Raw genomic sequence first — 21621 nt, 5'->3', positions numbered from 1 at the left:
AAAGGGGTGGGAGAGATAGAAACATCAATGATGAAAGAGAATCATGGGTGGGCTGGCCCGGCAGGTGCCCCATAAGAATCCCACCGTGACCTCCTGGTTCCTAGGCTGAGGCTCAACCACTGAGCCACACCGGGGCTCCGGGTAAACCTTTTAATGGTTTAAAGGGAACCTGTGAGGCCGGTGGAGGTGGAAGAGGGGATAGGGCATAAATGGTCATGGAAAATAAAATAAGGAGTAGAGGAAACCAGTGAGAGATAAAGTAAGGTCCTAGCTAATACGTTTTGAGTCTCTGTTTGAACTCGGAATTCTCCAAACCCTGTCCTCTAACCACTCAACTGATTGTTTCCGTTAGTTCATCCGTCAAATGCTTGGTGAGAAATGCTGCATTTAGCAGATGCTAGGCTTGGTTCCAGCCTAAGTGCTTCTGGAGCCCAGGTCCCCCGCTAAGATGGTGAAACATAAAGGAATGTAAGAAGGGCTGCGACAGTCCAGAGCAAGTGACTGTGACTGCCCGCAGGAATTATTAGTACCATAACCTGCCTTGCCAGTCTTTATAGTTTCCCATCCTCGTCCTACCAAATTTCTAATCCACCTATCCAAATTTACAGGATCTTCGTCTTTCTAGTCTTACTTTCCTGCCATTGCTGTCTTCATTCTAATAGTCTAGCATACCATTTTTATTTTTATTTTTGTACTCCTATCCATCTTTTTAAAACCCCGTTTAAAAGTATATTCATTCAACAATTACATTGTTTATTGTGCACCCAGCTTTTTGCTAGGGGCTGGGTGTCAGTAAATAAGACAGACAATATCCTTAACCTTAGAGATTTTACAGTCTGAAGTGGGGAAACATTACTACCCTGTTTCCCCCAAAATAAGACTGTCTTATGTTAATTTTTTCTCCCAAAGTTGCGCTAGGTCTTATTTTCAGGGGATGGATGTATTATCTTTCCATGCACTAGGCCTTATTTTCAGAGGATGTCTTATTTTCGGGGAAACACGGTAGCAAGGACAAAGAAATTTAAAATGAGAGAATGCTAGAATAAACTAGATTTATCCCTCTGGATGATGCCCTGAGCTATGAAACAGCTTCTTCAAGGACCAAGTTGGCTGGAGATTAATGGGTGATGGGGAGGCAGGCAATGAGGTTGGACTGGCAGGCAACGGGGTCAGCTTAGGCAGGACCTTGTAGGCTGTAGTGGGGATACAAGATTTTATTTATTGTGCAATGGGAAGGCATTGGAGGGTTGAGCAGAAGTCATTTTTTTTGGGGGGGGAGGATGACTGGTGGAGTCCCCAGCAGACACAGTTGACAGCTCCTGTGTCTAGGCTTCCACTAGTTTATACTACACATCTGCTTCCTTTTATAGTGTAAGCTGTTTACATGACTCCTCTTTCAGCTTCTGCTTTGTAGAGATCAGGGACCTCCACATATTATATTAAGGAAAGTAAAAGGCCTAACAGTCTATATTATTCGTTTTTTAAAAACCTATGTGATAGCCCTGCTGGTTTGGCTCAGTGGAAAGAGTGTCAGCATGCAGACTGAAAGGTCCTGGGTTCGATTCTGGTCAAGGGCACATGCCTGGGTTGTGGGCTTGACCCCCAGTAGGGGTCGTGCAGGAGGTAGCTGATCAGATGATGATCTTTCATCATTAATGTTTCTATCTCTCCCTCTCCCTCTGAAATCAATAAAAAATGTATATATTTTAAAAAATCTATGTGATGGCCCTAACCAGTATGGTTCAGTGGGTAAAGCATCCTCCTGTAGACTGAAGGGTTCCAGGTTTGATTCTGGTCAAGGGCATATGCCCAGGTTTCAGGCTTGAATCCCAGTAGGGGGCATGTAGGAGGCAGGCGGTCAATGATTCTCATCAGTGAAGTTTCTATCATTCCCTCTTCCTTCCTCTCTAAAATCAATAAAAATATATATATTTTAAAATAAAATCTTTAAAAAAATCTAGATGATGTATACATAGAAAATAGTGTGGCAAGATGAACACTAAACTGTCAATAGTAGTTTGGGGAAAGCATTCTTAAAATTCTGTACTGTTTTGATTTCTTTACAATTACCACATACCTATTGTTTCTATATTAAAAATGAAGTGCTTGTGAATGATTCCATTAAAAAAATTTTTTTCTATTAGACTTGGGATTCAGTATTATACTAGTTTCAGGTGTACAGTGTAGTGGTTAGATGTTTATACGACTTATGAAGTGATTCTGCTCCCCCGTAAACCTAGTACCTGCCTAACACCGTACATAGCATTAGAATAGCCTAAACCGGTTTGGCTCAGTGGATAGAGCATCGGCCTGTGAACTGAAAGGTCCCAGGTTTGATTCCTGTCAAGGGCATGTACCTTGATTGCTGGCACATCCCCAGTAGGGGGTGTGCAAGAGGCAGCTGATCAATGATTCTCCCTCATTGATGTTTCTAATTCTCTATCCCTCTCTCTTCCTCTCTGTAAAAATTCAACAAAATATATTTTAAAAAAATATTATTGACTATATTCCCTATACAGTCCTTTACATCCCTAGGACTGTTTTGTAACTGCCAATTTGCACTTAGCCAAATTGCACATCTTAATCCCTTCACCTTTTTCACCCAAGACCCCATGTGCCCCTCCCCTCTGGTAACCATCAGTTTGTTCTATGTATGATTTTGTTTCTGTTTTCTTTGTTCACTTGTTTTTCCGATTCCATATAAAAGTGTAATTATATGATATTTGTCTTTCTCTGACTTATTTCACTTAGCATAATATTTATCCTATAGGTCCATCTATGTTGCAAATGGTGGTTTCATTCTTTGAATGTTTATGCCATTCTGGAAAAGGCAAAACTACAAGGCCAGCCGAAACCGGTTTGGCTCAGTGGATGGAGCATCGGCCTGCGGACTGAAAGGTCCCAGGTTCGATTCCAGTCAAGGGCATGTATCTTGGTTGCGGGCACATCCTCAGTAGGGGGTGTGCAGGAGGCAGCTGATCGATTATTCTCATCGATGTTTCTAACTCTCTATCCCTCTCTCTTCCTCTCTGTAAAAAATCAATAAAGTATATTTAAAAAAAAAACAAACCACAAAACTACAGGGCCAGAGAAGAACAGTGGGTATCAGGATTAGGAATAAGGGGAGGGGGTGACTAGAAACGGAGACAAAGGAACTTTTTGAGGGATGTAAATGTTTGATATTTTGATTTATTGTGATAACAGACAAATGTCTATGAGTTTGTTAAAACTCACTGAATTATAAGATAAAAAAAAGTGAAGGCCCTGGCTCGATGGGTCAGTTGGTTAGTGTTTCTATACACCAAGGTTACAGTTCAATTCTCTGGTCAAGGCACATACAGTAATCAACCAATGAATGTATAATTAACTGGAACAACAAATAGATGTGTGTGTGTCTCTTAAAAAATAAATAATTAAAAAAAATGAATTTACTGTATGTAAATTATACCTCAATAAATCTAACTTCAAAAAATGAAATATGGCCAAAACCCGTTGCATCAGTCTGCAGACTGAAAGGTCCCAGGTTTGATTCCAATCAAGGGCATGTACCTTGGTTGCGGGCACATCCTCGGTGGGGGGTGTGCAGGAGGCAGCTGGTCGATGTTTCTCTCATCAATGTTTCTGGCTCTTTATCCTTCTCTTTTCTTCTCTGTAAAAAATCAATAAAATACATTTTTTAAAAAAATGAAATATGCAGATAAAATAAAGTAGGAATTACATTTTTAAAGTACACAATAATCATTATGCTTTTAAAAATTGGAACATTACAGGTTAATCTAAAGCAGTGGTCGGCCAACTCATTAGTCAACAGAGCCAGATATCAACCGTACAACGATTGAAATTTCTTTTGAGAGCCAAATTTTTTAAACTTAAACTTCCTCTAAAGCCACTTCTTCAAAACAGACTCGCCTAAGCCGTGGTATTTTATGGAAGAGCCACACTCAAGGAGCCAAAGAGCCGCATGTGGCTCGAGAGCCGCAGTTTACCGACCACGGATCTAAAGTCTTGTGTGTCATTGGCCCCCATCCTGAGTCCCCTGTTTCCTCCTCAGGGGTAATCACTGATGTTTATTTTTCCAGATCTTTTTTTTTTTAATACACAAACATGGACCATAGAAAACATACAACACACATATATATATATATATATACACATGTGTATGCTCTTATTACATTAACGGTATCATGCAGTACCTGATACTCCATTCAACACCTTTTTCACTATTTTTATACCTGTTGATAAAGACCTACTTCACATTCCAAGTACAGTATTGCTTTTTTCTTTCTATCATGCTGTACCTTATTCTGCACCTGCCATCAGTGTGGTTTTTTTAAATCCTCACTTGAGAATTATGCAATAAAAAAAATAAAATAGCCAGGGCCTGTTTGGCTCAATGGATAGAGCGTTGGCTTGGGAACTGAAGGGACCCGGGTTCGATTCTGGTCAGGGGCATGTGCCTTGGTTGCGAGCATATCCCCGATGGGGGGTGTGCAGGAGGCGGCTGATCGATGACTCTCATCGATGTTTCTGGCTCTCTGTCTCTCTCCCTTCCTCTCTGTACAAAATCAATAAAATATATTTAAAAAATAAATAAATAAATAAATAAATAAATAAAATTTATTTTAGAGAGCGGAAGGGGGAGCTCGAGAGAACATGGATATGGGTATGTTGCCTCTCTTACCTGCCCGCCGGGGATCAAACCACAACCTAGGTATGTGCCCTGATCTGGAATGGAACCCACAACCTTTGGTGTACAAGAGGATGCTCTGTCAGTGTTTTTTTATATTTAACTCCTTGAAAGGGCAGCAGATTGCATTCTATTTTATGAACACACCGCATTCTACTAATCCATTGTAATGAAGGTTAGGCTGCTCCACGATGATCACGTGCCTTTGGTGCTCGCGTGCCGGGGCTGGCACACGTTTGTGCTTTTTCAGTTTTAATAAGTGTAGGACTTGTGTTTTCCCAGTCAGGTACCTATAGACCCTGAGAAGCAGAGGGGGCAGGCACGCGACCCCGCTCCGTTCCCCCTTCTCCCTCCGCAACCGATCTCCTCCGCCCCTTCCTCTGTGCCCAGGGCACCTTCCCAGCAAGCACTGCGGTATTTGCATATCGACTGTTTTTGCCTTTGCTTCTAAATAAAAAAAGGCAAATCAGAATCTCCTGGTAAAGCATTCCATCTGACTCATAAGATCTTGAAATTTCCTCCGCAGTTTCTGGAGCATAGAATAGGAGTTTGTAAATAGGGTTTTTTCCCCCCACTTTTAACAAAATGGGGCTTCGCTAACACTGCCTCCCTGCTTTCAGGCCGGTCTGGCAAAAAGGGCTTCTGTCGTGAGTGGCACATGTAGAGCAGCCTGATTGCTCTACGTGCGGAATCGACATCAAGAGATTTCGGAAGCATAATTTTTTGGTACCTGGGCAGCTGGTGATCGTTGGTCCTGGCGCCCGTGCTGTGAAGTATAACGGAAGTTCTTTGTGACTTTGTTGTTGTGTAGCCCCAAAAAGAATCTCCTAAACTTGTATCCTCCTGAGTAAGGTTATGTTTAAGATATTTAGCCATAAGGCTTCGTTCATTCTATAGTTTATTTTTAATACATTTTTATTGGTTTCAGAAAGGGAGAGAGATTCATTCTAACAGTAAATGTGTATTGTACTCCAAGGGACCCAGTTCAGGGCCTGACTACACAAGGCTTAGATTTAGTAAGGGGAGAGAATAGCGAAGGGAGGGTAACACTGAACGGGGCTCTGAGTGGGATGTCTGGGAAAGCTTTCCTAAGGCAAATTACTTGGAAGCTAAAACCTAAAGAATAAATACCGTGTTTCCCCGAAAATAAGACATCCTCCGAAAATAAGACCTAGCGCATGGAAAGATAAGACATCCCCTGAAAATAAGACCTAGCGCATCTTTGGGAGCAAAAATTAATATAAGACACTGTCTTATTTTCGGGGAAACAGGGTAGGAGGCAAGAGCTGTTTAAGTAGAGCCAAAGCCTTGAGGGAAAATGTGCTGCAGTCCGAGAAAGGCCAAGATGTTTAGAGTGAAACCATCCACTTGGCAAGACAGAGCGAAGTCCGAAGACTCCGCTGAGGACTGGTCTCACAAGTCTGGGAAATTAATTACTATATATATATATTACAGATGTCTCCTATCCCCCCCTTTACTTCTCTCCGCTCAGCCTCTACCCACCCCCCAGGTCTTTAGCACCCTATTGCTTGTGTCCATGGGCTATGCATATAAGTATGTAAGTATTTTGGCTTATCTTTCCTTGTCCCTCCATCCTCACATTGAGTTATCAGTCTGCTCCATGCTTCCAAATGCTTCAGGTCTTATTTTGTTGGTCAATTAATTTTGTTCATTAGATTCCATGCAGTGTTTCTTATAAAGCAGAAGAAATGAAAAATTACCCACAACAGGTATCAGCAAACTTTTTCTGCAAAGGGCCAGATAGTACATACTTTAGATTTTGTGACCTTATAGTCTTTGCTAGCCACTCAACTCTACTGTTGCAAAATGATGAAAAATGTCACTCCTCTTGGTCAGAACAGTGTCTTTTTGTATAACATATACTAGAGGTCCGGTGATCAGGTTCCCCAACTCCCCGCCTCCCCGCCTCCTCCTTCCCTGGCTCCCTCAGCACTCTGCTGCTGCAGCTGGTCACCTGCCATATTTCTCGCTGCCCCCTGGTGGTCAGCGTATGTCATAGAGAGCAATCGAACTTTGGGTCTCCCTAGGGGACAATTTGTTAGCCTTTTATTATATAGGATGATTTGGAACAGAATTTGTTCACAGATCAGGCACATGTTTCCATAACACCTTTATTCCTGTTGTTTTTATCTCATTTCAGTAAGTCCTGCCCCAAGGATGACCAAAGATATGCTGGACCTGAAGTATGGTAGCAACAATATTTAGGTAAAAACTGCTGTTTGAATTTTAACCCTGCTCTTCTGGCTTCTGCACTCATTTACTTGCTTAAACAATATGGTAGTTACCTCAGCTTCCAGACTGAGACCTGGAGGCTAAGGCAGTTTTCCTGTGCCTGTGGACCGGGACCACAGGAGATGGATTCTCACGGACTCAGTAGCTCCAGGAGTTGAAACTGTAGAAAACCTTTAGAGATTATTAACTCTGCTTGATTCTGCTTCTGTAAAAACTGCTTGCGCAAGATAGGTCCACATTCCAGCGTCCAGCAGGATGTAGCTGGGAACCCTGCTAGCTGTTCCCAGACTTTAGAATTTAGAATTTAGAACAAAGGAAATTTTTGTGGTTTAGACCTTTAAAAGGACTGCCTACACCTGGAACAGCGTAGTCATGAGAGTGGACTCCACCTGCGTGTGGTGCTCTTGTAGCCATCGCTGGCCAGCTCAATAAATCCTTGCCTGCTTTTTTAAAGCAATTAGCAGCCTCTGGTGGTCTTATTTTTGACTTCATGGTTAGACCCCACAACACTGATGGAATTCTGTTCTTTCAGATACTGCAGGTACCTGTTGGGGACCAGGTGTTGAGGGAGCCCCCAGTCTTGATAGGGCCAGGGAAGCAGGAACTGGCTCACCAGCGCCAGCTAGTGACTGGAAGCAGAGGGGGTAGGATGCAGGAATGTCTTGCCAGGTAGGCACTTCAGGAGAGAGCAGTAGTTGTGTGTGAGGGGAAACCTTATTTATTTATTCATGTATTTTATTAGGGGAAAATTTATGTAACAAAGTGAAATGCCACTCTCTCTGATTCTATCTTAACTCTGACCTGCATTTGCCCCACGGCCTTCAGGCAAATAGCTCCTGCTATAGATATGCTAATTTTAGAGAAGTTTGGCTTGAGGCTTGAATTTTTGGCAAAGATTTTTAGGAGCCTCCAGACCGGACTCAGATTAGCAGGGACTGGAAACAATGAGACTTAGAGATTCCCTGTTCTTCCTTAGGTCCCTAGATGTCTGAGGTCTCACACTTCTTACTCCACCTCTTCTCCCTTCCCTTAAAATAAAAGCCTGAATTCTGGACTCTTTTTTTAAAAAAATATATTTTATTTTTAATATATTTTATTTTAATATATTTTATTTTTACACAGAGAGGAATTGAGAGGGACAGAGAGTTAGAAACGTTGATGAGAGAGATACATCAAACAGCTGCATCTTGCACACCTCCCCCGCCCCCCCACTGGGGATGTGCCCTAAACCAAGGTACGTGCCGTGCCCTTGACCAGAATCCAACTGGGGCCTTTCAGTCCGCAGGCCGACACTCTATCCACTGAGCCAAACCGGTTTCGGCTGAATTCTGGACTCTTGAGATAGATTTGAGAAAACTCTAAGGTCCCCCATCTTTTTCAGCTGACACCTTCTCAATCAATAAAACTTTCCTTACTCTAAACTCTGATGTTTTGAATATTGGCATCTGAAGCATAGGCCACATGTACCTTGAACCAGTAACACTTAAGCTTGTTCTATTGTATGTAGAGATACCAAAATAGCAAGGGTGGTACATAGTGAGAAGCTCTGAAGAGAGGGCATTTATTTACAATGTACCTTCTTGATGGGGGATAGGGAGCAAAGCTGGTAGCAACTACCCCGAGGAGAGTGACAGGTGCCCTGCCCATCTGTCCCCACTGGACTCAGAGGTATGGGCATGGCGAGGGTAAGCAGTGAGTTGCACCCTCTCCACTTCTGAGTCTGAGCCCAAGGTGTGGGACCTCTTGTTTTCCCTCCTCACTGTGAATCCTACTTGTGTCTGGGTGGTCTATGTGGTGCAGGCAGAGCATAAGATGAGAAAAAGGTTTCTACCAAGCCCCCAGAACCTGTCTACTCACATCCCAACACCATGGGAGGTCAGGCCAACCCCCGGGTGATGGACTCCAGACCACGGCGTTTCAGGACCTGCCCTGTTCCCTGTCTCCTTTCACGTCTCCTTTTCAAAACGGGCCTGTCTGTGTGAGGACTTCCTTCTAAAGCTGCCTCAGCCTCCTGATCCAGAAGGCAAAACTAGTCTGCTTTTGGTATTTTTTTCCTGCTATCTATTTAAAAATGTGAAAACATTCTTAGGTTCTCAGGCAACAGCAGGGAAGCTATAGTTTACTGGCCCCTGGACTACAAATTCAACAGCAAAAAGGACCTGGTCAAACCAAATATGGGATAGCCACACACTAGAATACCGTGTACTCATTAAAATTTTGAAACATACCCTAGCTGGTTTGGCTCAGTGGATAGAGTGTCAGCCTGCTAACTGAAAGGTCCCAGGTTTGATTCCAGTCAAAGGCACATGCTCGGGTTGTGGGCTCCTTCCCCAGGGGGGGACTTGCAGGAGTCAGCCGATCCATGATTCTCTCATCACAGATGTTTCTATCTCTCCCTCTCCCTTCCTCTCTAAAATCAATTAAAAAAATATTTAAAAATAAAAAATAAGCCCTAGCCGGTTTGGCTCAGTGGCTAGAGTGTCAGCCTGCAGACTGAAGGGTCCCAGGTTCGATTCTGGCCAAGGGCACATGCCTGGGTTGTGGGCTCAATTCCCAGTGGGGGTCGTGCGGGAGGCAGCCAATCAATGATTCTCTCTCATCATTGATATTTCTGTCTCTCTCCTCCCTTCCTCTCTGAAATCAATAAAGAAATACATATTTTTAAAAATGTTGAAATAGCTCAGGTGGTGTGGTTCAGTGGTTGAGCATCAACCCAGGAACCAGAAGGTTGCTGGATCAATTTCCTGTCAGGACACATGCCTGGGTTGTGGGCTCAGTCTCCAGTAGGGAGCTTACAATAGTCAGCCAACGATTCTTTCTTATTGATGTCTCTCTCTCTCTCCCTTTCCCTTCCTATCTATGAAATCAATAAAAATACTTAAAAAAAAAAAAAGGAAACAGAAGTGTTTATGATAATGGTTCACTTCTATGGAACGCTTACAAAGTGCCAGACTCTGTTTTATGCTCTTAGATATATTAACTCCCATAAATCATCACATAAGCCAATGAGGTAAGTGCTAGTATCATATTCACTTCATAGAAGAAAACAGAAGCTCTGTGAGGCCCAGATCACATAGAAAGTAGCCAGAGGTGAGCCCAGGTCTTTTGATAGGAATGAGTTGTCCCGACTGTACAGAATGTCTAAGGGGAGTGTCAGCTATAGTGGAATCTGTTAGGGAAGACTCATTGGAAAAGTGAAGCTTTTTTTCCTTTGGTTTTTCCATATTTCCTTATTAAATATGGAGTGCATCAACAGGTTAGAGAAATTGTGAGGAACACAAATGAGAATAAAATCAGACTAGAGGCAGAGAGAGAAAGAGAGGGGCATCGATTTGTTATTCCACTTATTTATACATTCATTGGTTGATTCTTGTTCATGCCCTGCCTGACGAGATAGAAGCCGCAACCTTGGTGTGGTGGGACAACACTAACCACTGAGCGACCTGGCCAGGGTAAAGCTTTTGCATTTTGAAGGCTGGAAGGAAGAGGTTGTCCGTTGGTTAATAGAGAAGAGGAAGTTTCTTTCTTTTTTTTTTTTTTTAAAGTATATTTTATTGATTTTTTTTTACAGAGAGGAAGGGAGAGAAATAGAGAGCTAGAAACATAGATGAGAGAGAAACATCAACCAGCTGCCTCTTGCACACCCCCTACCGGGGATATGCCCGCAACCAAGTACATGCCCCTGACCGGAATTGAACCTGGGACCTTTCAGTCCGCAGACTGACGCTCTACCACCGAGCCAAACCGGTTTCGGCAGAGAAGAGGAAGTTTCCATCCTTCAGGTGGTTAGATAAGCATGGCTCCTTCATTAAAAACCAACAAAACCTGATTACTGAGTTCGCTTATTAGTCTATATCTGAGATACTGGGATTAGGGACTACAGAGAGGGAATGATGGTCACACAAAATTTTAAGAAAATTCCATTTATAATAACATAAAAGTGAATAAAATACTTAGGAATAAATTTATCCAAGGGATGTGAAACTTAACTGAGGAGGAGTATAACTTGAATACTGAAAACAATGAAACATTGCTGAAAGAAATTAGACACAAATATAATAAATGGGAAGACGTTCCATGCTCATCGATTGGAAGACTTAGTATTGGTAAGATGTCAATACTAGCCGAAGTGATGGGTGAATTCAATGCAATTCTATAAAAATCCTAAACATGTTTTTTAAAAATCAGAAATAGAAAGACCCATTCTAAAATTCATGTGGGATCTCAAGGGATCCTGAATAGCCAAAAAAGAACAAAGAACTTGAAAAAGAACAAAGTTGGAAGAATTCACTTCCTGATTTAAAAACTTATTAGAAAGAGTAACTAAAACAGTGTGATGGTTTTATAAAGACATATATGTAGGCTAATGGAATAGAGAGCCCAGAAATAAATCCTGGCATCGAATGATTAGAAGACCACCCTGGCTGATATGGCTCAATTAGTTGGAGTGTTTTCCCATGCACCAAAATTTTAAATGAATAAAATAAAATAATGTGCCGGGACCGGTTTGGCTTAAGGGATAGAGTGTCGGCTTGGGGACTGAAGGGTCCCGGGTTCGAGTCTGGTCAAGGGCATGTACCTTGGTTGTGGGCATGTCCCCAGTGGGGGGTGTGCAAGAGGCAGCTGATCGATGACTCTCTCTCATCGATGTTTCTAACTCTCTATCTCTCTCCCTTCCTCTCTGTACAAAATCAATAAAATATATTTAAATAAAAATAAATAAATAAAATAATGTAAAGAAAAGGTGAGGAGCAAGATTTGGGGCATGCCTATGATGTCACTGGCACTGGGCTGGAAGCTGGTACCAACTCAGGAGATTTACCCTCTAATTGACAAAACAGTGCAGCGGACCTTCACTGAGGTCCCGTAACCAAGCAGGCAGCTGACTGGACTCTGTTCTATCAGGAGGCGGATGGTGCCAGTTAGAATATTAACAGGAATACCAGCTGGCATTTCTTGAGTGCTTACTACATTCCAGACATTATTCTAAGTCCTCATTTACTCTTCGCAACCCCTGGTGAGGTATCATTAACCATCTTCCTTTCACAGATTAACAAACTGATGCAGCCGAAACCGGTTTGGCTCAGTGGTAGAGCGTCGGTCTGCGGACTGAAAGGTCCCAGGTTCGATTCCAATCAGGGGCATGTACATTGGTTGCGGGCACATCCCCGGTGGGGGGTGTGCAAGAGGCAGCTGGTCAATGTTTTTCTCTCATCGACGTTTCTAGCTCTATCCCTCTCTCCTTTCCTCTCTGTAAAAAATCAATAAAATATATTTTTTTAAAAACCAAACTAATGCAGAAACAGATTGATCCACAGTCACAGAGCCAGCAGGGCTTGCATCTTGTCCTCTCTGACTCCAAAACCAGAAAGCCAGCCTTTTATGTTGGTCCTGGTAGCAGACAGTGGACAAGGGTGGGGCGGGGTGAAGGAGGCGGTGATTCACTTCACTGTGTCCAGATTTAGTCCAGACTTTTTCCCTTGCACCCACTGGCAGAACTCCTTTTTCTCCTTTTGCCTCCTTTTCTGATTCACACCCCATCTGTTAGGGCTTCTGGCTCCCGAGAATGTGATGCAGAGGGTGGGGGTTGGGGAGGCAGACCCTTAACTGCAGGCAATCCTTAATAGCACACAGTTTGTTTTTTTTTTAAATTATTGTTCTGTATGTACCAGGCAATGATTAGGAGCTGGAGTCCTGCCATGAATAAAAATAGACCTTGTGCCGAAACCGGTTTGGCTCAGTGGTAGAGCGTTGGTCTGCGGACTGAAGGGTCCCAGGTTCGATTCCAGTCAAGGGCATGTACCTTGGTTGTGGGCACATCCCCGGTAGGGGGTGTGCAAGTGACAGCTAGTCGATATTTCTCTCTCATCGATGTTTCTGGCTCTCTGGCTCTCTCCTTTCCTCTCTGTAAAAAACCAATAATAAAAAAAATAGACCTTGTACCTGCGCTCCAGGATATTTCATTGCAGAGTGTATATATGTGTGTCTGGGTGGGGGATGAAGGTAGAGAAGAGGATGGGGAAGAAAGGGAGAGGGAATGAAGGAGGAGAGGGGAGTAGATACAGATAAGGAACAAGATAGGTCAGGTGTCAGTAAGGATTGTAAAGGAAGCCCTAGTTGGTTTGGGTCAATGGATAGAATGTTGGCCTGCGACTGAAGAGACCCAGGTTTGATTCTGATCAAGGGCACATGCCTCCACTGCAGGCTCTTCCGGGCTCAGGCACTGGTCTGGGCTCATGCAGGAGGCAACCAATTGATGTGTTCTCACATTGCTATTTTTCTCTGTCTTTCCCTCTCTTTCACTTGCTCTAAAAATCAATGGAAAAATATCCTCGGGTGAGGATTAAAAAAAAGAAAAGATTATAAAGGAAATGTGAGAGAGTGACTGAGAGGGGACACACTGAAGACAGAACAGAAAAGGCCTAGCTCAGGAGCTAAGACCTGGAGCGAGCATATCAAACCTGTGGCCCAGGGGCTGCATGTGGCCCCCACAATGAATATTTTTGCAGCCCAGCCAACATAACGGTATGTAAGAAATTAAAAAAAAAAAAAAATATATATATATATATATATATTATTGATTTTTTTACAGAGAGGAAGGGAGAGAGATAGAGAGCTAGAAACGTCGATGAGAGAGAAACATCGACCAGCTGCCTACTGCACACCCCCCACTGGGGATGTGCCCACAACCAAGGTACATGCCCTTCCCCGGAATCGAACCTGGGACCTTTCAGTCTGCAGGCCGACGCTCCACCACTGAGCCAAACCGGTTTCGGCCTGTAAGAAATGTTTTAATAAAAATTTCATAATTTAATTTTTGCAATATCCTGTTTTACATAATTATTAATAATGAACTATAACATTCGCTAATGACTGATTACTATAAACTTGTTGCATTCATTTCCCTTACCCACTTTACATGCAAGCACACCATTTCTCTTCACTAATATTAGCAGGGAATATTTTAGCAGCCGATTGCCATGTCATTAGTCTTGGATTAACTTGTTTGGTGTGAGCAACAGGAAATATTTCACTTTCAGAGAACAAGAAAAATAGGTTTATTCGTCCGAAACTGGTTTGGCTCAGTGGATAGAGCGTCAGTCTGCGGACTGAAGGGTCCCCAGGTTCAATTCTGGTCAAGGGCATGTACCTTGGTTGTGGGCACATCCCCAGTGGGGGGTGTGCAGAAGGCAGCTGGTTGATGATTCTCTCTCATTGACGTTTCTAACTCTCTATACCTCTCCCTTCCTCTCTGTGAAAAATCAATAAAATATATTTAAAAATAGGTTTATTTGCGTTATGCTTATTTGTGTAGTTATTCAGTGTAAGTTCAATAAAAAAATAATTTTTATTAAAATGTTCTATTATTTTATGTTAACGATTACTCATTTACTTCAGCCCTTTGTATTCAGCATGTCTCTATAGAAATAAATCCACATTTCTATAAAAATTGAAGCTTTTGTTTATTTGCAGCCCACATAAACTTAAACCTTGTTTATTTGGCTCGTGTTAGCATTTGAGTTTGCCATGCTTGACCCAGAGGATGAGAAAGAGCCAGTTGAAGATCTGGAAGAAGTTCAACATGGGGAAATGGCAAGGTCAAAGGCCATGAAATAAATCTGTGTTTTTCAGGAATTTGGAGGCTAGAGAGGCTGGGCCAGAGGGACAGAAAGAAAAGGACTTAAGAGAAGATCCAAGGGCCAGCTCATGTAAGGTCTTGTGAGGAGTTCAAGGTTAATTCTAAGGCCATTGGAAGATACATGAATGAAGTCTGGTAAAAAGAACAGAAAAAAGTATGAAGACTGGAAGGCAGAATGACAGAAAGTGGGGAGACCTAGGAAATTCTCGCTCTAAGTAACAGGCAGGCAATGATGGTGGCCCAGATCAAGTGGGTTTTCAGAGAGGAGGTGGTGGTAGGGGGTTCTTGGTAGAGGACTTAGTGATGAAGGTGATAGTCTCTGAGGTGGGAGAACAAGAGGAGAAGCAGGTTTCGTGGTTGGGGGAATCTAAGGAAAGGAAAGGATAGAAATTATGAATTCAGTTGTGGACATGTTGAGTTTGCAGAATCAGTGGCTAGCCAGGCATCTGGCAACACTGTTCCAGGTTAGAGGCAGATACCTGGAGAGACCGGAGGCTGCCACCTGAGAACTCATAGGCCACACTTTAAAAAAAAAAAAAAAAAAAAAAAAAATATATATATATATATATATATATATATATATATATATATATATATATCTTATTGATTTGTTACAGAGAGGAAGGGGGAGGGATAGAGAGCTAGAAACATCGATGAGAGAGAAATATCGATCAGCCGCCTCCTGCACCCCCACCCCCTCAGGGGATGTGCCCGCAACCAAGGTGCATGCCCTTGACTGGAATTGAACCTGGGACCCTTGAGTCCACAGGATGATGCTCTATCCACTGAGCCAAACTGGTTTCAGCAGGCCACACTTATTCATAGAAGGATAATGTAGAGTCCAGAGATGCTTTAAGTTTTTTTTGTGTGTGTGTGTTTTTTTAATTGGTTATCAACCAATTAAACAAACTCAGAATTTCTACCTCCTCTTCCAAATTGGATGCTCTGGCCAATTAGGCCAACATCCGGGGAAGGCCACGGCAGGCTGGCAGAGGAGGTGCCGCCCCTCCAGATGGGGCATGGACCCCCATGGCTGGTCTGACCCCAGCAGGACTGCTCAGATTTCATTCAAGGCCTGGTCCTGGCAGCACTGGAGTTCCAAACTCTGACTGGACAGAAGGTGGCACCCTAGAAAAGGAAAAAATTGATCTGGCACAGAGCCTTGACTTTGGACAACTCCACTGGGAGTGGCAGCTCAGCGCCTTCTCAGCCATGTAACTCAGGGCGTGCCATTTAATTTCACCGAGCCTGTCTTGCTTCGTTCGAAAAATGGTGATAACACACCCTTCCCAGGAAGCAAATTCTCTACCTGGAACTTCATCTATGGGAAAGCTCCTAGCACGGTGGCAGGCACAGAGAAGGGGCTCAATAGTCTTTTCTTTTCACTTTAACCTGGTGAGCAGCTGGTCTCAGGAAATCAGAATGGCTAGGTCATAGTACTTACCAGCTATGCAAATTATTTTACAGTCTGTGAGATGGGAACACTACTAGTACTACCTTATGGGATTACATAAATTATGTGTTTTTCATTATTTCTTATCATTGACTTCTGGTTTCATACCAGTATTAAATAAGTTTACAATGGCATGGCAGTCCTGGCTGGATGGCTCTGTTGGTTGGAGCAGCATCCCATATATCAAAAGGATGCAGGATGCCGAAACCGGTTTGGTTCAGTGGATAGAGTATCGGTCTGCGGACTGAAGGGGCCCAGGTTCGATTCCAGTCAAGGGCATGTACATTGGTTGTGGGCACATCCCCGGTGGGGGTTGTGCAGGAGGCAGCTGGTCAATGTTTCTCTCTCATTGATGTTTCTAAGCTCTCTATCCCTCTCCCTTCCTCTATGTAAAAAAAAAAAATCAATAAAATATATTTTAAAAAATGCAGGTTTGATTTCCAGTCAAGGTACATGCCTAGGTTGCGGGTTTCTCTCCTGATCAAGGTGCATAAAGGAGGCAACGATCAATGTTTCTCTTTCACATAGATTTTTTTTTCTCTCTTTCTTCCTTTCTCTATAACCAAAAACAACATATCTTCAGGTGAGGATTAAAAAACTGAAAAATGGCCCAACAAGCATGGCTCAGTGGTTGAGCATCGACCTATGAACCAGAAGGTCACGGTTTGACTCCAGGTAAGGACACATGCCTTGGTTGTGGGATGTGCAAGAGGCAGCCAATCAATGATTCTCATCATGGATATTTCTCTTTCTCTCTCTCTCTCTCTCCCCTCCTCTCTGAAATCAATAAAAAAAAAATGGCATGGCATTCAGTAAGTGATAGCCATTATGCTGCTGTTCTTACTAAGCATAGAATAAATATACTGAAGAGCCAGCAAAACCATAGTTCTTATCCTGGGCTAGCCATCAGAGTCATCAATGGACATTTTAGAAAATATTAATGTCTGGGCTCTACCCTCAGAGATTCCACTTGAATTCATCTGGGGCAGGCCCCTGCTAACGGGGTTTTAGAGAATTTCCCCAAGTGATTCTACACGGAGCCGGGGACAGAAGATCCACCGTGGAGGAGCCAGGAGCATGAGCTCTAAGTACAGCTGCATGTGTCCAAATCAAACCAAGCCAACAAGCAGATGTATGAACTTGGGAAAATTCATACCCTCTCACATTAAAATGGGTTAATAATAGGACCTGGGAGGTTGTAGAAGTCTAAACTGCTGCTTGGCTGGTGTGGCTCAGTGGTTGAGCAACGACCTATGAACCAGGAGGTCATGGTTTGATTCACAGTCAGGGCACATGCTCGTGTTGTGGGCTTGATCCTCAGTGGGGGGTGTGCAGGGGGCAGCCAGTCAATGATTCTCTGTCATCATTGATGTTTCTTTCTCTCCCTCTCCCTTCCTCTCTGAAATCAATAAAAATATATTTTAAAAAAATCTAAAGTGCTTTGAGCAATGCCTGTCAGCTAGTAAACTCTCAGCAGGCCTAGGCATCACCAGCTTTCAGTTTCCCTGCTGTTTCCAAACTTATTGCAGCCACTGTGGGCCTATCCCCAGCTCAGACCCAGAATCTCCCCAAGGGGGGGCCTGGTTGTCTTGAACATCCCACACTGCCAGCTGCCCCCAAAATTATTTTTGGCCCTTCCATTGTTCAACGTTTTTATTTGCCAAAATGAACAGAATTATTTTCCAAACAAAATTTGTTTGCTCAGATATCAGAGAGACTCCAAGAATGCTAAAAGGGAGGATGTAACCAGACTGGCCATTCAACTGTCTCTCATATTTATTTGTTAATTCTACCCCAAGGACATTTTTCCCCCATTGCTTTTCAGAGAGAGTGGAAAGGAGGGAGGAAGAGAGGCAGAGAGAAACATTAATGTGAGAGAGACACATAGACTGGTTGCCTCCTGCACATTCCCTGACTGGGGTTCGGGAGCGAACCTGCAACCAAGGTACATGCCGTTACTTAACCAGGAATTGAACCCAGGACCCTTCCGTGTAGCCAACACTCTAACCACTGAGAAACCATGGTCAACCAACCATGGTTGACTCTCAAATTTAAAGAAAGAAGTAGAAGAAGTAAAAAAAGAATTCTTTTCTTTTATTTTTAATTTATATTTTATTGATTTTTTACAAAGAGGAAGAGAGAGGGATAGAGTTAGAAACATACATGAGAGAGAATCATCGATCAGCTGCCTCTTGCACATCCCCTACTGGAGATGTGCCCACAACCAAGGTGCATGCCCCTGACGGGAATTGAACCTGGGACCTTTCAGTCCGCAGCCCCATGCTCTATCCACTGAGCCAAACCGGTTTCAGCAAGAATTCTTTTCAATGCTTAGGACACAGCATTTAGTAGGGAAAAGAAGTATAACATGGAATTGTACTTTCAAGATAATTCGTCTAGGTAAAGGGGGAAAAATGCAGAGAAAAAAGATTGAAAGGAAATATGACAGATGTTAAATACAAGTGTGTTTCCCCCCCCCCATTTCTCCATCTTTTTATGCACTTTATAATTTTCTACAGTGAACATGAAATTAACAGGAAAAACAATTAAGGGGGGGAATTTCAAAAGGAAAATCTTCACATGATTTTTCTCTCAAAATAATTATATTGCTTTGTCCTAGTTCCTTCTTTCTATAAAAAAAAATTTTTTTTTTTTTAAAGAATTGTACCTACTTACTGTTTCTGCCACTTCCCTTCCCTATTTGATCCACCACAGCCTGGCCTCCTCCCGCACCCCCAGGTGATCACTCTGGAGGGATCAGGGATGACCTCTGAGCTGCCAAACCCAGTGGCTTGTTCTTCCTTGCCAGATCTTTGAAATATTTGACCTTGTTGGCACCATCCCCTCCTCCTGAAGGCTTCCTGACTTCTCTTGGTTACCTCTCTCCCTTTGTTCAGGGACCTAATCTTTCTGACCACTTCTGGTTAGTCCCTGCAGGTTTCTCAAGGCTTGCTATTCTCCAGGTTTGGGCCCCTAGCCCCCTCTCTCTGCACATTTTTCTTGGACCACACTTCTTCACAGATGGATAATGTAGAGCCCAAGAGTGACTCATTCACTTTTTAAAAAATATCTACTGCCGAAACCGGTTTGGCTCAGTGGTAGAGTATTGGTCTGCGGACTTAAAGGTCCCAGGTTCGATTCCGGTCAGGGGCATGTACATTGGTTGCGGGCACATCCCCGGTTGGGGGTGTGCAAGAGGCAGCTGGTCGATGTTTCTCTCTCGACATTTCTAGCTCTCTATCTCTCTCCCTTCCTCTCTGTAAAAATCAATAAAATATATTTTAATATATATATAACTACATATGTTTTATAGATTTCAGAGATGAAGGGGGAGGGAGGGAAAGAGAGACAGAAGCATCAGTGATGGGAATTGATCTGTGACCACCAGGTTCATAGGTTGACACTCAACCACTGAGCCTTGCCAGCCTGGTTATCTCATCCACTCTTGTCCTCTGTGGTTCCATCCCAAATTCCAGCACTGGCCTCTTGCTGCAGACAAGTCAATCCCACTTCCTTCTGAACACGCTCGTTTGGATGTTCCTCAAACACCTAAGACTTAAGTCTAAATGGACTTATTTCTATTTTCCCTCAATCCCCAACCAACTCTCCCTGCTTTGTTCCTTCACTGGGGGCCATTCTTGTCCCTTTCTCTTTCTCACCCCCTACATTCCACTGTCACTAACACTTGTTGCTTCCACATCAAGGCTGCTGATGCGTTTCCTCTGGCTCTGGCTCTGCCCTGCTTGAGGCCCTTCTTCTCTCTGGCCCGGGTAATCAGAGCAGTTCCCCCACAGCTTTCTTTTCCTGGTCTTTCTCCTGTTTACTCCTTATAATTTTTCCCTGATCATTCATTCAATCAATACATATTAGCTGCACGCTAAACTCTGCTCCAAATGCTATGTGATGTAAACCAAAGGCACAAACTAGATAAGCAAATCATCTAGGGGATTTCAAATTGTGGGAACTGCTATGAAGGTAAGCAGAGGGATTGATTAAGCAGAGGGCTTGGGGAGGAGAGGTCTCAGATGTGGTCTTTGCCCGGAAATAGTCCACCAAACGAACATAACAGGTGCCTTGATAGAACAGGGGTGGTGATGATGGAGAAGAATGTGGCTGGGAACCCCACTATCAGTTGGGAATCAGGGGAGGTATAGTGAATGAGGGGCACAGAAGCAGCAGCTGGAAGGAGATCATGCATGGGGCCCTGGAGGGGAGAAGTCTGGGTTTTATTCCAAGTGCAATGGGAGGTTATTAAAAGGTTCTTAACAGGCCGAGACCGGTTTGGCTCAGTGGATAGAGCATCGGTCTGTAGACTGAAGGGTCCCAGATTCGATTCCGGTGAAGGGCATGTACATTGGTTGCAGGCACATCCCCAGTGGGGGGTGTGCAGGAGGCAGCTGGTCGATGTTTCTCTCTCATCGACCTTTCTAGCTCTCTATCCCTCTCCCTTCCTCTCTGTGAAAAACCAATAAAATACATTAAAAAAAAAAAAAAAAAGGTTCTTAACAGGGACATCACATTTTTTATTTTTTATTTTTTTTATTTTTCACATTTAACTTTAATTATTCAGACGAGATCGGGCGCATTCAGGGTGGTATGGCCGTAGACAACTTAAATTATTCAGGAGATTACTCTAGGTGCCTAAGGTGAATAGCGATTGAGGATCGGGTGGATAGGGTTGCTAACTACTGGGAAATTGCTACAGCGGTCCAGGCAAGTCCCGTGGGCTGGGGCTGGGTGTCAGCAGTGCAGTTGGAGAGCACTTAACCCTCCTTTGGCTCTCTACCCTCTTCAGGGTGGCTCCTTATCCCTTATGCCAACCATCTGGTTCCAGCCTCCCGCTTCAGTCCCATCTCCTGTCAGTTCTTACTTCTTTGTCTCTGCTCATGCACTTTTTTGAATGCTCTTCCTCACTTTTCCCTGTAATGAACTCCTGCTTATGCTGGAGACCAGGTTCAAATACCCCCTTCTCTGTGAAGCCTGTCACGAATTCTCCAGGGAGGGTCCTTTGTAGATGTTCAGTGCTTCGTTTGTAACTCAGGATAACACCTATCACACTGACCTGTCCTGTGTGTCTACAATTCTGTCCACAGAAGGTGAACTCAGAGCCTATGAAAGCAGGGCCAGGGCTTGAGTAAATGTTCAATGAATGTTTGATACATAATCAAAAGATATAAATGGCCCCACTAAGAATAAATAGTTCACATAGGTCAACAGTCCAGTCATGACCAGCCCCCATTATATTCAGAATCATCTGCTGATGTCTAAGTCCTTGATCGTAACAGCAGACACTAAAACGGATACTAAGTCTCCTCATTTGATCCTGGAAACAGCACTGAGAAGTGGGCACAGTAGGAAAAAAATCATCTCTATTTTATTAAGAAATCATGGCTTAAGAGACCTGCTAAAGTCAAGTCTAGAATCCAGCTTGTCTGACCTCCCCTGCCCCCCAATTCCGTTCTATTGTTTACTACTGGCTGCCTCACTTGTTCTTTTTTAAAAAAATATATTTTATTGATTTTTTACAGAGAGGAAGAGAGAGGGATAGAGAGCTAGAAACATCGATGATAGAGAAACATTGACCAGCTG

At 43.3% G+C, this 21621-nt stretch overlaps 1 non-coding gene across 1 annotated transcript; it reads left to right on the top strand.

The window, feature by feature from the left end:
- The first annotated feature begins 5318 nt into the window (after positions 1-5318).
- On the top strand, positions 5319-5452 carry LOC118725155. The gene has a single exon (XR_004989895.1). It is a non-coding gene; the product is annotated as a U11 spliceosomal RNA (small nuclear RNA).
- Positions 5453-21621: the final 16169 nt, after the last annotated feature.

Source organism: Pipistrellus kuhlii, unplaced genomic scaffold, assembly GCF_014108245.1.
Source record: "Pipistrellus kuhlii isolate mPipKuh1 unplaced genomic scaffold, mPipKuh1.p scaffold_m20_p_2, whole genome shotgun sequence".
Classification (NCBI taxonomy): domain Eukaryota; kingdom Metazoa; phylum Chordata; class Mammalia; order Chiroptera; family Vespertilionidae; genus Pipistrellus; species Pipistrellus kuhlii.
Note: the sequence above shows the minus strand (reverse complement) of the source record. Positions and strands in the feature narration are given on the sequence as shown.